The following is a 17548-nucleotide window of genomic DNA, read 5'->3' as shown; positions in this document are numbered from 1 at the left end:
TTTCATATTATAATTCATTTTTACTTAAATGAAGATCAGAAAGATTAGCTAGTACATTCTGGGGACCTTGGATATAAATAAGCCCTAAAGACATTTTCAAATCATTGGATTGTTAAAAAAGTAAAAAGTAACTTATGTTAATTTAATATAAGATAAAATTGCAAACAAGAAGACTTAATTTTGTCAGTGTTTATTTGATACTACACTTGATCTTAGCCAAAAAGCCGAGAAGCTTTTTGTGTCAGTGTCTATTTGAAATAAACTTAATTCATCTTGTGTTAAATTAATTACAAATGAATTCGGAAGTTATTTTTGATAGGATAGAGGTTTACTAATTAAAAACATTTTACATTACTATACCTTCAATAATGATCCCTTACATATATTTTAGAAAAATAACTGACTGCAAGGTAGGCAAATGTTAAATTATCAGGGACAAAATAAATTGATCCTAATTAAAGAAATTCCTAAGCTTAATTCAAATTATTTACTATGACAGTTTGAAGTACCTGTTCATATAATCTGTCCCTGTCTACTTCTACTATATTACAATATCCAATAATGACAGTGGCTAAAATATTATATAATACTTAGCTTTTTTCTGCTTACAATATAACAAGTTAGAAAGTTGTCTGTACTTATCAAAGGTCCCAAGCTAGAAATTGTGACTCTTAGTAAGCAACTGGGAGCCGGTGCCGTGGCTCACTAGACTAATCCTCTGCCTGTGGCACTGGCATACTGGGTTCTAGTCCCAGTCAGGGCGCCGGATTCTGTCCCAGTTGCCCCTCTTCCAGTCCAGCTCTCTGCTGTGGCCCGGGAATGCAGTGGAGGATGGTCCAGGTCCTTGGGCCCTGCACCCGCATGGGAGACCAGGAGGAAGCACCTGGCTCCTGGCTTCGGATCGGCGCGGTGCACTGGCCACAAAGCGCCAGCAATAGCGGCCACTTGGGGTGTGAACCAACAGAAAAAGGAAGACCTCTCTCTCTCTCTCTCTCTCTCTCTCTCTCTCTATCTAACTCTGCCTGTCAGAAAAAAAAGCAACTGGGTTGATTTTTTTACCGAATTCTCTCCCTGAATGTAGGTGCTCAAGCCAGTTACATTCCAAGCAGATGAAATTTTTAACTTTGACATTAAAGTCTAGGAATAAAAAACTGCAAATTTTGAACCATTGGCAATGATTATTTTTTCAGCCAACTCAATGGTCAACAACACAATGTACAAAAATTAATGACTTAATCATATGAGTCAGTATTTTACATTACTTTTTGTATCATGGAAGAAGTATATATGAATGGGAAAGCAAATAATATTTAGGGTGTTTTTCCTCAATTCCAAAGTTCTGAATTCCAAATTCTTGTTTTTAACTAAATATTTTATATTGACTATTAAATTGTGATCTATTAATTTTAAATCTGCTATCAAATATATTTTCACTTGGTGTATGCTGTAACAATAATATACTAAAGCAAATTAAAAAATATCAAACTGTAAATTTAAGTTTATACAGACCTGTGGCTGGTTATTTTGATTTCCTTTAAGAATTTCTTGCTTTTCCCAGGCTGTAATTTGTAAGTCATTGTGTGGTAGAGAAAAACTATTTTTTTCTATTTCAGCTTCTATGTGTTTATCATTGTTTTTACTCCAATTGTCACATAGTAGCTTCTTGATCGTTTTCCTCTTTGGCTTTGTTTTCTTGTAAGAGTCTGTAATAGCAGAAAAAAATTGTTCCTGTATAGTGACTTTTATTGTAATCATATGCTGTGTTTCCTTGGTGTAAGTAAGCTCCAAATATAAAAAGGCTTTCTAGACCACCATAGCGAGGAATGTGTCCTAAGTCTAATACATTTAATGGATTGTAATTTGCATTGTTAAGACTAGTTTCCTTGACAGATCTGTATAATTACTTTAATGTGCCACATGGAACAGTTAGATATAATTTGTAATCTTTATAAAATAAAGATATAAAATAACCACAATATAGAATCAATCCAGGTGTTACATTGACAGATGAACAGATGAATGGATCAAGAAAACATGGTTATATATACACAGTGGAATATTATTCAGTCACAAGCATAAAATCCTGTCATTTGCAGCAACATAGATGAATCTGGAGGACATTATATTAAGTGAAATAGATCAGGCTAAGAAAGATAAAAGCTGTGTGTTCTTACTTGTGAAAGCTGAAAAAATGGATCTCATAGAAATACAAAGTAAAACAGTGATTATGAGAGGCTGGAAAGAGGAGGGGGGAGGGAATGGAGAGAGGTTGGTAAATGGGTTCAGGAGTACAGTTGGATACAAGGAATAACTTCCAGTGTTCTAGAGCAGAGTAGGATAACCGTCTTTGTAAGAATAGTCTTTACTTATTTTAATCAGCTTTTATTGTGTGCCTGATAAGTGTTAGGCACTGGGGTTTAAAGGATATAAATTAAGATGACATAGATGGCTCTTTTATGGATGATTCCTGACCTGAGATTTAAAGACTGAGGTTAGTTTAAAATATGTAGAGAACAGAAAAAAGTGACAGCATGCAAGGCATTATCAAGAGAGGGGAAAACGTGAAACAGGGATGTAGTTGTCTGAAAAATAGGTGCTGGTGAAGCGGGCATCACCAAGAAGTTCAGTGATGCCAGAGAGAAGGGCAGACATAGGGCTGGCGCTGTGGTGTAGCAAGTAAAGCCGCAACCTGCAGTGCCGGCATCTCATGTGGGCACCAGTTTGAGTCTCGGCCACTCTACTTCTGATCCAGCTCTCTTCTATGGCCTGGGAAAGCAGTACCAGATGGCCCAACTCTTTGAGCCTTTGAACCCACATGGGAGACCTGGAAAAGCCCCTGGATCCTGGCTTCAGATTGGCACAGCTGTGGCCATTGAGGCCACTTGGAGAGTAAACCAGCAGATGGAAAATCCCTCCCTCCCTCCCTCCCTCCCTCCCTCTCTATTTCTCTCCATCTGCCTCTCTGCAACTCTGCCTTTCAAATAAATGAATAGTAAATGTTCACCATTGTTACTCAGTGGAAGTTTTAGAGCCATGAAGCATGAGAAAGTACTCAAAGGGATACAGCTGGGAAAGGAGGAAGTGAAATTATCCTTATTTGCAGATGACATGGTCCTGTATATAGGGAAAATGAAAGTCTCCACTAAAAGACTATTGGAATTCATAAAAAGTTTTTTAAAGTTGCAGGACCAAAAATCAACAGCCTTTGTAAACACAGAGAATGCCATGGCTGAGAAAGAGCTAGTGAGAGTATTCACAATAACTACAAAAAATTTAATACCTTATAATAAATTTAACTAAGGATGTGAAAGATCTCTACAATGAAAAACATTATAAAACATTTATAAAAACATTATAAAACATTAAAGAAAGAAGATAAAAAGTGGAAAAAATCATGCTTGCTTGTGGATTAGGAGAATATCACCAAATTGTCCAAATACCAACAGCAATTAAGAGACTCAAAGAGATGCCAATCAAAATAACAGCATTTTTCTCAGATCTAGAATAGGGATATTAAGATTGCTATGGAAGCTATGAGACCCTGAATAGCTACAACGATCTTAAAGAGAAACAAAGTTGGAGGCACAACCATACCAGATTTCAAGACATACTAAAGGGCAGTTATAATCAAAGCAGCCAGGTACTGGCACAAAAATAGACATGTAGACCAGTGGAACAGAATAGACACTCCAGAAATTAATACATGCATCTATAACTAATTAATCTTTGACAGTTAGCTAAAATCACTCATTGGAGAAAAGAAAAGGTGCTTGGAAAATTGGATCTACATGTGCAGAAGAAAGAAAAAATACCCCTACTTTATGCTTTCTACAATAATAAATTCAAAATGAATCAAGGATATAAATCTAGGGCATGATGCTATCAGTTTATTGAAGAAAAATGTCAGGGTACCTCTGCAAGACAGTGGCATAGGAAAAGACTTCCTGATAGGGGCTGACGGTGTGGCGTAGTAGGTAGAGCTGATGTCTGTGGTGCCAGCATCCCCTATGGGTGCTGGTTCAAGACTTGGCTACTCCACTTCCAATCCTGCTCTCTGCTGTGGCCTGGGAAAGCAGTGGAGGACAACCCAGGTCCTTGGGCACCTGCTCACACATGGGGGACCCGGAAGAAGCTCCTGAATTGTGGTCATTTGGGGAGTGAATCAGCGGATGGAAGATTCTCTCTCTCTCTCTCTCTCTCTCTCTCTCTCCCCCTCTCTCCCTCTCTCCCCCTCCCTCTTTCTAATTCTGCCTTTCCAATAATAAAATTAATTAAATAAATAAATAGCTCAAGAAAACCAACAGCAACAAAATAAGCAATCCAATTAAGAAATGGGCATCAGGGCTGTCACTGTGGTGTAGCAGAAGAAGCCACTCCCTGTAGTGCCAGCATTCCATATGTCTGTCAGTTTGAGTTCCGGCTGCTTCACTTCTGATCCAATTCTCTGCTATGGCCTGGGAAAGCAGTAGGAGATGGCCTAAGTCCTTGGGCCACTGTACCCACGTGGGAAGACCCAGAGGAGGCTTCTGGCTCCTGGCTGTAGATCTGTGCAGCTCTGGCTGTTGCAGCTAATTGAGGAGTGAACCAGTGGATGGAAGATCTCTCTCTGCTCTCTTTCTCTCTCTGTGTAACTCTGACTTTTGAATAAATAAATAAAATCTTTAAAAAAATGGGCAAAGGTCTTGACCAGGCATTTTTCAAAAGATCAAATTCAAATGTCAAATAGCTACATGAGAAAATACTCAGGATCACTAGTCATCAGGGAAATATAAATCAAAACCACAATGAGGTTTCACCTCAAACCTCTTTAGAATGTCTCTTATACAGAAATCAACAAATATCAAATACTAGAAATGATGTGGGGAAAAAGTTACCCTAATCCACTGTTGGTGAGAATGTAAACTGCTATAAGCACTGTGGAAGACAGTATGGAGATACCTCAAAAATCTGAACTTAGACCCACTGAATGTCCCAGCCATCTGCTTCCTGGGAATTTACCCAAATGAAAAGAAATCAGTGTATGAAAGAGTGATCTTGTAATCCAAAAGCTGTACTTTGGAAATTTATATTTATTAAATAACAGTTAAAAAAAGAGTGATCTGTACAACCATGTTTATTGCAGCTCAATTCGTAATAGCTAAGATATGGAATCAACCTAATGTCCATCCACTGATGACTGGGGAAATAAAATGTGGTATATGTACTACAAGGATGTAAAAAGAATGAAGTCCTGTGTTTCACAACAGAATGGATGCAACTGGAAACCATTATACTTAAATAAGCCAGTCCTCAAAAGACAGATACCATGTTTTCTCTGATATGTGGCAATTAATATAGAATACAAAAAATTTACAGGGATGAAAGGGAATCTTGTGATATGATTGCTTATATACCTGTGGAACTGTGGTCTTCCTACTTTCTATTTGTTGAATGTTGTAGTTAGTGGTGAATTAAGCATGTGATTATAGAGTGGATTAAAATTATGTCATTGCAAAAAATTCACTATTTAAAAGGTTAAAAACAATTATTTTATCATCCTCCACCCGATATACATGTTTCAACTACTTTTTTTTACTTCCTGTATCCTCTACCTTTCTTACTCTTATTTCCTCTTTTTCACTTCTGTGTGTCTTGATTTTCCTCAGATCAAAAATTCCCTTTAAATGGAACTGAAATTCAGTTTCTTCAGTGGCACTCACAATTTAAGCTGTTGTTGATGGCTGATAAAATGCAAAACTTATCAGCATTTTACTTACCTTTTTCCTTACTATGCATATAATAGGTTAGTTCCTTTTATTATTAGAACTTATCTGTGCTCATATTTTAGACAAACATTCTGTCAAATGACTTTTAAAAAATTAGCTCTTACCTTGTAGTTGTTCATTTATATCTTTCCTTCTTTGATCAGCAGGCCCATATTTGCCAACATATTTCTGAAGAGGACATTTAGAAATATGCTGTAATAATTAGTGTCAACAATAAGTTATATAACTACTTCACAGGTTCTAAGCAAATAAACGAAAATTTCAAATTTTAAAAGCAGTTCAGCTTACAAGTGAGAGAAGCATATATTGATACTAAAGTGAGTTTTTCCCAGTAAATATCTTCAAAAAGTTATAGCAATATTTAAGAGCAGTATTTATTTCCTTAGCTTCCCAAATATGCCAGGCACTTATTTACACATTTTTCTTTACATATAATATAAAAATGACAGGAAATATGGTTATCCCGTTTCATATGTCCTGGCCATTCCCCAGTGCTAAAAACAAATTGATATTTGATTGAGATCCACTGTTCCAGGACTCGGTCCATTCTTTCCTCTTCCTAGACTATCACAGGGATGATGCATTCTTACCCTTCAGGCAGCAGCTTCAGTACCAAACTCAGAAGGATCTTCTCTGACTATGAAATTCCACACCCATTTCCATGCCCAGGGTGAGCCCACAGTGACCACACTCCCCACCCACACGTTCACAGGAACCACAAAAAGGATCTGTTTGGCCTCAGTGTGAGCCCAGAACCCTCTGCAATGACCCACCCCAGGTCCTCAGTGAAATCTGAGCCTCAGAGGCTGGATACAGTGATTCCTAGAGAACCAGCTATCCCCCATGCCCTATCATGGCGTTACAGCACGCTCAGTCATAGCATGCAGGGCTCCACAGGCACAGGGAGCAGGCTGTCCTGTCTACAGCCTAGAGGTTATCCCAGAGCAAGCTGCTTGTCAGTGCTCCACCTTGGTAGGTTGAGTCTGCGTGCACATGATAGAGTAAGGGGCAGAAAGCACCTCTCAAGCCTAAGTGGGCATCCTGCCCCCTGCCACCCAACAAGCCAGAATCAAAGTCAGCGGGGACTTTAGGTTTATCCCTCCAATAACATTCCCTAGTTGTGCATGCAAGCAAGCCACAACAACCTCTGCTTGTCTTACTAAGATGGCGTTTCTTCCCTGCTAGTTGTCAGATGCCTTTATGGGGGGATCAGAAGAAAACCATGTGTTCTCCCTTCATGAGGTTAGGTGGACACCCTGACCCTGCTAGTGTTCCAGGACAAAATCAAAAGTTTGGTGTGCAAAGATCTCCCTTTGGTGATATCACCAGTCAAACAGGTTGCTGCAGACTCCTCTCATTTCGCTTCAAGAAGATGGTATCTCCTACAGTCCCTGGCTGTGGCAGTTGCTGGTGATGTCCCCACTCACTCCTGGGTGTTTGTACTGTCTACACTGCTCCATGGTGTCTCTCTTCTTTCTGTAGAATTTCCACTGCAAACCTCTCTTCAGCTTCTCTTGGGAATGCAGTTACTCTGCTTTTCTTTATCTCTCTCAGGCCAAAATCAACACGTTTCTCCCTATTTAACAATCTTGGATCTCCCTTTTAATACCTTATTTCTAAGTGCTCTAGGAAATGTATAAATATTACCTAATTTCCAATAGCTCACAGTGATGAAGGAGCTTACATGAATATTTATAGTACCAAATACAAAAATTTCTAAAATTTTAATCTTTAGAATGTGATATAAGGACTTAAGGTTGATTTTTTTTTTAACAAAAAACAATCCAAAATATTTCTGGGGCTGGCGTCTGTGGTGCAGAGCATTAATGCCTTGGCCTGAAGTGCTGGCATCCCAGATGGGCACCGGTTCTAGTCCCAGCTGCTCCTCTTCTGATCCAGCTCTCTGCTATGGCCTGGGAAAGCAGAAGGTGGCCTAAGTGTTTGGGCCCCTGCACCCATGTGGGAGACCCGGAGGAATCTCCTGGCTTCAGATCGGTGCAGCTCTGGCTGTTGCAGCCATCTGGGGAGTAAACGATGGATGGAAGCCTCTCTATCTGTCTCTACCTCTCTAACTCTGTCTTTCCAAATAAATAAAATTAATCTTTTTTTTTGATAGAGTGGACAGTGAGAAGAGAGACAGAGAGAAAGGTCTTCTTTTTCCATTGGTTCACCCTCTCAATGGCCACTGCGGCCAGTGGGCTGCAGCTGGCGCACTGCGCTGAACCGAAGCCAAGAGCCAGGTGCTTCTCCTGGTCTCCCATGCGGGTGCAGGGCCCAAGGACTTGGGCCATCCTCCACTGCCTTCCCAGGCCACAGCAGAGAACTGGGCTGGAAGAGGAGCAACCGGGATAGAATCCAGTGCCCCAACTGGGACTAGAACCCGGTGTGCCGGCGCTGCAGGTGTAGGATTAGCCTATTGAGCCATGGTGCTGGCCAATAAAATAAATCTTTTAAAAAAAATTCTGAAATTAAGTTTTTTCATATGCTGTTAAGAGTTTCTGCTTCTAGAACTTATTGTATTGGGAAAAACATGTGTTCTCTTATATGCAGAGTTTTAACTATGCTATTAATGCAATGACTTAGAAAAATAGTAGGATCCATTGTGACCCAAACTTGAAATTTCCATAATTTCTAATATTGTAATAGTCAAATTTCAGAACCAAGAATAGAAATGGGGAAAATTGTCTCCTAAAAATTACATGATGGCAAAATAAAAGAACTAAGAAAAGAAAAAAAAATTCCCTGACATATGCTAACACTTTCAGAACTGAAGCACACTAGGGAGATCCCATGATTACTATAACAGCTAATTTGGTTCATTCATGATTTCTTTAGGCATACCCTTTCTAAAAGGTTGATATGATTTGAAAGTCACAGTGTTTTACAAATGCACCCTTGACCAAATTTTATATTCCCTCTAGTGCAGTAAAGTGTTTCCTATTAATGTTCCCCTATATATTTCTCAGCCCATTCTTTTCACTCTTACCTTTTTAAAGTGTATACTAATTTTTGATATTTACCAAACTAAAAGCATTTTAAAATTACAACTAATCATATTTCTATAAAATTATTTTCTCTAACCAACTTTCCATTAAACATGTGAGACGATGATACATAGATCACTGCTCAATTTTAAAAGTAAATAATATATAAAACTAAATTCTGACCAAGAAAATTTGATTCATAATAGAGCATTTTACCTTGGCATCAAAATCGTAATCTTTTTCTTCTGATTTAGACAATGGATCACCAAGATCAAGTTTGATGGCAAGTCTTTAGAGAAAAATACATAAAAGTGTGAGAGATCAGTTATCTGTATATTTGATTATCCTTCATATAATTAAATTTACTCTTTTAAAAAGATTTTTTTTAATTTATTTGAAAGTCAGAGTTGCAGAGAGAGAGAGGAGAGGAAGAGAAAGAGAGAGGTCTTCCATCCTCTGGCTCACTCCCCAGTTGGCTGCAATGGCTGGAGCTGTGCCAATCCAAAGCCAGGAGCCAGGAGCTTCTTCCAGGTGTCCTACGTGGGAGCAGGGGCCCAAGCACTCAGACCACCTTCTACTGCTTTCCCAGTCCATAGTAGAGAGCTGGACTGGAAGAGGAGCAGCCGGGACTAGAACCTATATGGGTGCATTAACCTGTGCCCCAGCACAGGCCCCTCATTACTTCAATTTTAATTCTCAACTTGCTGATACTGGACAGAAAAACAAAGTTTTGAAATATGCTAGAGTCCTGAGAGAATATGTGTACTATGTAATATGTGTGCAGGTCAAATTTGATAAATGGATTGCAGGAAGGTTAAATACAGTTGGAAAGTTCAACATCTTTTTAAAGAAAAACTCCACAAGGTAAAGAAATAATTTTTCTATAGTAATGACCATTTATATTTGCTGTTCTTTAATTTTCATAAGGACACATGATATAAAAGGGTTATTATCAATACATAAGCAATAAAGTTTATAGTATGAAAAATATATAATTAAAAGCATAAATAATAATAGAAACACAGATAAAAAGATTTCCTTTACTTTGGAAGAGGTTAAAAGTTAGTAAAAATAATCCATAAAAATTTAATTGCAAGTAACTCATTTTATCTTGCAAGATTCATATTTTTCCTCTTTCCAAGGATTCTTCTGTTATTAACCTTTTATTAGAATTTTTATGTGTTCACTGTAGAGATAACAAATAAAAAAGAAAATTTCACATATAAATCACCAGCCTGAAATATCACCTTTTATCATATTTTGTACATTTTCTTAGCTAACATATGCATAAACTGATTTTTTCCTTACGTGGCATACCAGATATATCTGTGCATGCCCACATATATCTGTCTATGCCAGTTTCAGTGGTCATACATGACTGCATCCTGTAGATGCATTATAGTTGGTAACATCCATTGGGAATTCTTCTTAGCAAGTTGCTATTTTAAGTAGTGCTGGATAAATAAATTGATTTATCTTTGGCTACTTTTGAAATATACTGTTTTATATTGAAGAGTATACTGTTGTATATTGAAGAGTAGAATGCATGCATTTTAAAATGTTGTACAATACATAACATGAAATTGTTTATTTTAAAAGACATAGGCAACATAACCTTTAAGCAACGCTGTACATTCTTCTCTTTATTATCACAAATTGATAGAAAACAGTATTTTAATTCCCATTTTAACTTAAAGTTTTTGTCTTGAGGCCTGATATTGTTGTGCAACGAGTTAAGCTGCCACTTGGAATTCCAGCATCCTGTATCAGAGTTCTGGTTTGGGTCCCACCTGCTGAACTTCTGATACAGTTTCTTGCTAATGTGCTTGGGAAGGAAGTGGAAGGTGGCTTAAGTATTTGGGCCCCTGAAACTCATGTAGGAGACCAGGATGGGGTTCCTGGATCCTGGCTTCACCCTGGCCAGACTTGGCTGTTGTGACTATTTGATAAGTTAACAGTAGATAAGACTTCTTCCCTCTCTCCCTCCCTCCCTCCCTCCATCCCTCCCTCCCTCCATCCCTCCATCCCTCCCTCCCTGTCTCTCCTTACCTCCCTCTCTCCCTCTCTACCTCCTTCCCTTTTTCTCTCCACCAACTCTTCCCATCTCTGTAACTCTGTCTTTCAAATAAATTATTTTTAGAAAGCTTTTATTTAATAAATATAAATTTATTTTTTTTGTTTTGTTTTGTTTTTATTTGACATATAGAGTTATATAGATAGTGAGAGAGAGAGAGCTAGACAGAGAGAAAGGTCTTCCTTCCATTGGTTCACCTCCCAAATGGCCACTATGGCCAGCGCTGCGCTGATCTGAAGCCAGGAGCCAGGTGCTTCTTCCTGGTGTCCCATGCAGGTGCAGCGGCCAAGCACTTGGGCCATCCTCCACTGACCTTCCAGGCCACAGCAGAGAGCTGGACTGGAAGAGGAGCAACTGGGACTAGAACCCAGCACCCATGTGGGATGCTGGCACCACAGGTGGAGGATTAACCAAGGGAGCCCTGGTGCCGGCCCCAATAAATATAAATTTCATAAGTACAACTTTTGGATTATAGCTGTTTTTCCCCCCATAACCACCCTCCCACCCCCAAACTGTCCCACCTCCTACTCCCTCTCTCATCCCATTCTTCATTAAGATTCATTTTAAATTATCTTTACACACAGAAGATCAACTCTATACTAAGTAATGATTTCAGCTGTTTGCACCCACAAAGACACACAAAGTATAAAGTACTGTTTGAACACTAGTTTTACTGTTAATTCTCATAGTACAACTCATTAAGGACAGAGGTCCTACATGGGGAGCAAAGTGCACAGTGAATCCTGTTGTTGATTTAACAATTTACATTCTTATTCATGACCTCAGTGATCCCCTGAGGCTCCTGTTATGAGCTGCCAAGGCTATGGAAGTCTATTGAGTCCACAAACTCCATCAGTATTTAGACAGGGCCACAAGCAAATTGGAAGCACTCTCTTTCCTTCAGAGAAAAGTACATCCTGCTTTGATGACCCCTTATTAGGTAGATTAGAATGCCTTAAGGGCTGGTTCTGAGGCCAGAGTGCTGTTTAGGGCATTTGTCGTTCTATGAGTCTGCTCTGTATCCTGCTTCCCATGTTGGATCATTTTCTCTTTTTAATTCTATCTATTATTATTAGCAGAAACTTGATCTTATTTATAAGATCTCTTTGACACTTAGTCCTATCTATATGATCAGTTACACACTTAATATGACCACTTTAATGTGTAAGATGGCATTAGCACCTGCCAACATAATGGAATTTGGAGTCCCATGACAAATTCTTAGCTTTACTCTTAGGTGTAAGTCCTTGGGAATGTGTGCTGAACTGTACATCTCCTCCCTCTCTTATTCACACTCATTTTTTTAAAACAGGGATCAATTTTCAATTGGATTTAAACAACTAAGAATAATTTTGTGTTAAGTAAAAAGTTCAACCAATGGTATTAAGTAGAAAAAGAAAATACTAAAAAGAATAAAATAGTGAGCTGTTCCTAGACAGAACAAGGGCTGGTCAAGTCATTGCTTCTCATAGTGTCAGTTTCACTTCTACAGGTTTCCTTTTAGGTGCTCAGTTAGTTGTCACAGATCATAGAGAATATATGATATTTGAATATAGCCCTACCATATGACCTAGCCATCTCACTCTTCGGAATTTACCCAAGGGAAATTAAATCAGCAAATAAAAGAGCTATCTGCACCTCCATGTTTATTGCAGCTCAATTCACAGTAGCTAAATGCCTGTCAATGGAAGACTAGATAAAAAAAATTATGGGATATGTAAACTAAGGAATACTACAAAGTGGCAAAAAATGAAATCTGGTCATTTTCAACAAAACGGAGGAATCTAGAAAACACCATACTGAGTGAAATAAGCCAGTCCCAAAGGGACAATTAGCAAATAAATAAATTATTAAAAATTCTTTCTCTTACCGAGGACAATAAATCCTTTCTTCTATGCCATTGGTTGCTAATTGGCAAAAAAAAGGTACTTTGTTTATTTCAAAGAATTCTCTGTAAAGTGGATTTTTCATCTGAAATATATATTTTGTAAGTGTTTTGGAAAATAGTTGTCATTTATTTTGGTATTTCTGTTATACAAGTCATTTTAATTTTTAAATTTATTTTTTATTTTCTTTTTGTTTAAAAAGAAGAGAGCTAGCAAGTGAATGAGGCAGAAAGAACTTTCCATTTTCTGGTTGATTCCTCAAGTGCCCGCAACAGCCAGGTCTGGGGCAGGCAGGAACCCAGAAATCTCTGAGTCTCCCATTTGGGTTCCAGGGACCCAACTACTTGCACCTTCACTTCCATCATCCCCAGGCTTACATCCCCCTGAATGCTGGACTTGGAAGCAGAGCTGAGACTTCACCTCAGGCATCCATGGAATGCAGGTGTCTCAGGTGGCATCTGAACCCCTGTGCCAAATGCCAGGGGGATTTAGTTTTTATTTTACTCAGTGAACCTTCAGAATGCTTGCTTTTGAGGAAACCGTTAGTAAGGCTTTTGACCACACAAAGCCAATGATAGGCACTGTGTTTTCCCTTAGCATTTTTCTCGTTTTGTGTATTTAAAATTGGTAATATTTAGTACATCAAGAATGTAATTTTGTGACATAAAATCCTAGCCAGTTTCCCCAAATCAACAGGCATCATTTGTAAATAATCCACCTTTGCCTAGTAATATGAAATGTAACCACTATCATTATAAATTCTTATGTATATTTGGATTTTTAGTCACTTGTCTTCATTTATTGGTCTATTCAGTGGTCAGTAAAATATGGAAATTCGCACATTTTTATAACCTCAAAGCCATTCTTTATATATTACAAATCAGTGTCATCAAAACAATAAGAGCATGTATAACCCAAAAAGTTTAAACCCCTCCTCTTTTATTTGGTTATATAAAATAGAAAAACAGATAAGAAGCTCACATTTTGAGAAAAAAATGAGTCTTCCTGTTCAGGAACATGAAACGATCTTCTGCACGGATATAAAAGGGATACTGGAGGCCGGTGCCGCGGCTCACTAGGCTAATCCTCTGCCTAGCAGTGCCGGCACACCAGGTTCTAGTCCCGATCGGGGCGCCGGATTCTGTCCCGGTTGCTCCTCTTCCAGGCCAGCTCTCTGCTGTGGCCCGGGAAGGCAGTGGAGAATGGCCCAAGTGCTTGGGCCCTGCACCCCATGGGAGACCAGGAGAAGCACCTGGCTCCTGCCTTCGGATCAGCACGGTGCGCCGGCCGCGGTGGCCATTGGAGGGTGAACCAACGGCAAAGGAAGACCTTTCTCTCTGTGTCTCTCACTGTCCACTCTGCCTGTCCAAAAAAAAGGGGGGGGGGGGATACTGAATTCCACTCAAACAATTTCAGCCCAGAAACTGATATATTACGGAAATTGTTTTTATCATTTCCACTTTTCTATAATGCATACAGCAGTGCGTGTGTGTTTAACGTGTACACTAAGCTTTGTGGAGTTTGGTTGATGATGTCACTTTAAGTGGCCAGTACAGCAGTCTGTGAGGAGAACTGTGAGTAGAGGAGAAGCAGCTGAAGTTTCGGCTCTGTTGCAGCTTCTCAGAAGCCGGCCGAGGCGCTCGGGTTCCCTGTCCCAGGTGCTGCGGTGTCAGCACAGGTGGCGACCCTGCATCGCGGTGACAGGAGGGCCCCGGGAGGTGCGGGCTTCTCCCGTCACTGCCAGCTCGCCGTCCCCTTACCTCTTCTGGTCCCTGTCATTTTCTCCCAGCCAAATCTTCTCCAGGACCCTGTGGCGTGGACGATAGACCAGCCGCGATTGATTCCCGGAATCCTCAGAGGTGTCAACGGAGAAGCCCAAGAGCCGCCGGCTCCTCCTACCCGCCAAGGTGAAAATCTTCTTCATCGCCCCTGCCCCTGCCGGCGGCTCTGGAGCCCTGGCTCTGGGCGGATAACAGTGGCCAAACAGCCAGGGAATGCGTGTGCGGAGAGGGTGGGGGTGGGGGCGTGCGGTGGGGGGGGGGGGCGGCCGGTTCGCTGCGCATGTGCAAGCTCCAGGGGTTCCCAAACAGCGATTATTTTGCCTGTAAAATTTGAGGATACTTGCCTGAGTGTTAGGGACGTTTTGCAAAAGAAAGACTCATCGCTGTGCACAAACCATCTCTGCACTCACCTGGGACTCCAGTGGTGGAAACTTCACCACGATGAAGGCCTCATTTCCGGGAAGACGCTCCTTGCCCCTGGTTTATGACCCCTTCTACATCCTTCTGGGTCCCAGCCAGTATCCCTTGAAATTTAGGGGGTCCACAACAAAAGGCTGTTTTCATGAGTTCCTGCATGGTGGCGGTATGTGTCATTATGTGAAAGTCTGTGAGAACTCAATGCATATCTTGCAGAAAACACACAACCCCACTTATGCACACCTCGTGTTGTTTGCTCTTTGGCTGAGGGTTACCTTTAAGGTTTTCTGACTTTCACTTCTTGTGATTTTCCCTAAGTGAATCTTTAGTCCAGGACGACTTTTGGAGCATAGTGTAATATTTAAGAGCTTCTTTTGAAAACAGCTTTTCAGAGACTCTCTGTACCCAACAGTTCATCTTTTGGCATTAGGTTAAAGGTCACTTTATTTTATCCGAAGTCCCTAAGTTCTGTTTTTGAGTGTTACTGTCTGCTTCCTGAAACAGAACCACTACCTTTTATCAATAAAATGTACAGCATTTTGATGTCCGTTACAGTATCAAGTTTCTGCCTGCTTATTCCTCTTTTTAGTGTTCTTTTGGTAGTGTTTACATTATTTAAGATGAATTGTTAATTACTTTGCCAAATCGGAGGATTCCTTAGTGGGATTAGATTTTTAATTGAGTTAGGAAAATAATTTTAACAGAATCAATCTTTTGTTAACAGTCCTACTGGATAAATATTGTCTTTGTTTAATTCTTAATTTTGAACTTTATTTATTTGAGAGAGAGAGTGCCCCCAGCTCCTCCACTGGTTCTTACTCCAAATGCCCTCGATGGCTAGGATTGGGCCACACTGAAGCCAGGAGCTAGGAACTCAATCACGGTCTCCCATTTGGGTTACAGGGACCCAAGTACTTGTGCCATCACCTGTGACATACCAGGATGCACGTTAGTAGGAAGCTGGAATTGAGAGGAGCTGGGGAAGGGGCAGTGTTGTGACGTGGTGTTAAAGCTGCCGCCTGTGATGCAGCATCCTATATGGGCCATGGTTTGTGTCCTGGCGACTCCACTTACCATCCAGCTGCCTGAGAATGGTCTGGAATAAGCAGAGGAAGCAGGCTCAAGTGTTGGGATCCCTGCTGCTGACGTGGGGCCCAGACATTGCTAGTTTCTGGCTTCATTGTCTCTCTCAACTCTGGCTTTCAAAATAAATAGTTAAAAAAAAAGCAGAGAGGAGCTGTAACGCAAAACCTGATACTCTGAAATGGAATGTGGGTGTTCCAACTGGTGTCTTAACTGGCAGGCCACAGGTCTACCACTGTACTACACATTTTACATGAATTATTGTGAATTACCATCTCAAACAGTTTTTGCAACAAAACAAACTTTTACCTCAATTTTCTATCAACTTTTTGAAATACCCACATTTGTGTATATGTGATTTCAATAACTTGAGTAAGAAACATGTGAGTACAACTTCCAAACAAGGTTTTAAAGTATTTAACTGCCTAACACCAGTTTCTTTCTTGGTCCTTCCTGATTTTCCCGTTATCTCCAGCTGAGCAGAGTTGGAATCCTGAAAGCCTCCAGCCCTGGGTATGCTGCATTGCTGTTGATGACAGGCCACAGAGACATACCAGTTTAGATGCTCTACCCTGAGCATGCCCATAGCACATATAAGCTAAAAGTTTGTTGCAATTCCCAATAGTCTTCCAACATTAGCATGAAATCTATGAAGAATAAATGAAAATTAATACCAGTCTTTCAGTTCTCACTTCTGATTTTTTAAGATTTATTTTATTTATTTGAATGAGTAAGTTACAGATGAAATGATTTATGAGAAAAGGTGCATTGCTAATCCACTTGAATTGACACCCAGTCAGCAAAGTTTCCTGGCCTCATCCCTAAAACATCAACTGAGGTTTTCATTATCCATGGAGAAATACCCATGATTTCACTTTCAATATTAAACCATGGCCATCATTTATAACTTTACTATTCACATTGAAGTGAGGATTAAATTTTGTTTTATATTGTTCAGATGACTGCTGAGGTGTCTGAACACCTGCACTGACATGTTTCCTATTTCATAGTCCATATTGCCATATGTTTTTCATGCTACTTCTGGGATCCCCCTTAACTTGTGTTTCTCTGCCTGTCTTTGCACATGTTTTTACTGTGTCATTTGAATGGTGGAAGACTATCATTGACCTTTAATAAACGGTAACCTCTCTATTATGGATTGGATATGACTTGCTCCCCCAGCTCATTTAAACTCCAGAGTCTTATATTGACAATTGATCAATTTAAAGTAGATACTTGTTCTAATTATGGCTTTTGTTAGGTGAATCTGCTGGAGGAGACTTTAGGTCTTGCAGGCTTGCCCTCAGAGAGTGGTTCTCATGAGAAGATTGGTTGTTTAACCTTGGCATGCTTGCTGTGTCTCTCACTGTGCTTCCAGGCTCACCATGGGATCATCCCTCCACACAGGCTTCACCATCACCAGCCTCACCAGAGCTAGTCTGTGTGGCTGTCCAATATTCAACTAAGGATCTCCGAGCTGTAAGCAAAAATAAGCATTTTCTTTCCTGAGTAGCTCCTCTCTTGTATGTTAAAGTAATGAAAAGCTGACTTACCTTCA

At 39.9% G+C, this 17548-nt stretch overlaps 1 pseudogene; it reads right to left on the bottom strand.

The window, feature by feature from the left end:
* ORYCUNV1R-PS1575 (vomeronasal 1 receptor oryCunV1R-ps1575 pseudogene) overlaps positions 1-17548 on the bottom strand; it is a 1374299-nt pseudogene that overhangs the window by 366254 nt on the left and 990497 nt on the right.

The sequence above is a fragment of the Oryctolagus cuniculus genome, chromosome 19 (assembly GCF_964237555.1).
Source record: "Oryctolagus cuniculus chromosome 19, mOryCun1.1, whole genome shotgun sequence".
Lineage (NCBI taxonomy): Eukaryota > Metazoa > Chordata > Mammalia > Lagomorpha > Leporidae > Oryctolagus > Oryctolagus cuniculus.
The sequence above is the reverse complement of the archived record's forward strand: the minus strand, read 5'-3'. Positions and strand labels throughout refer to the sequence as shown.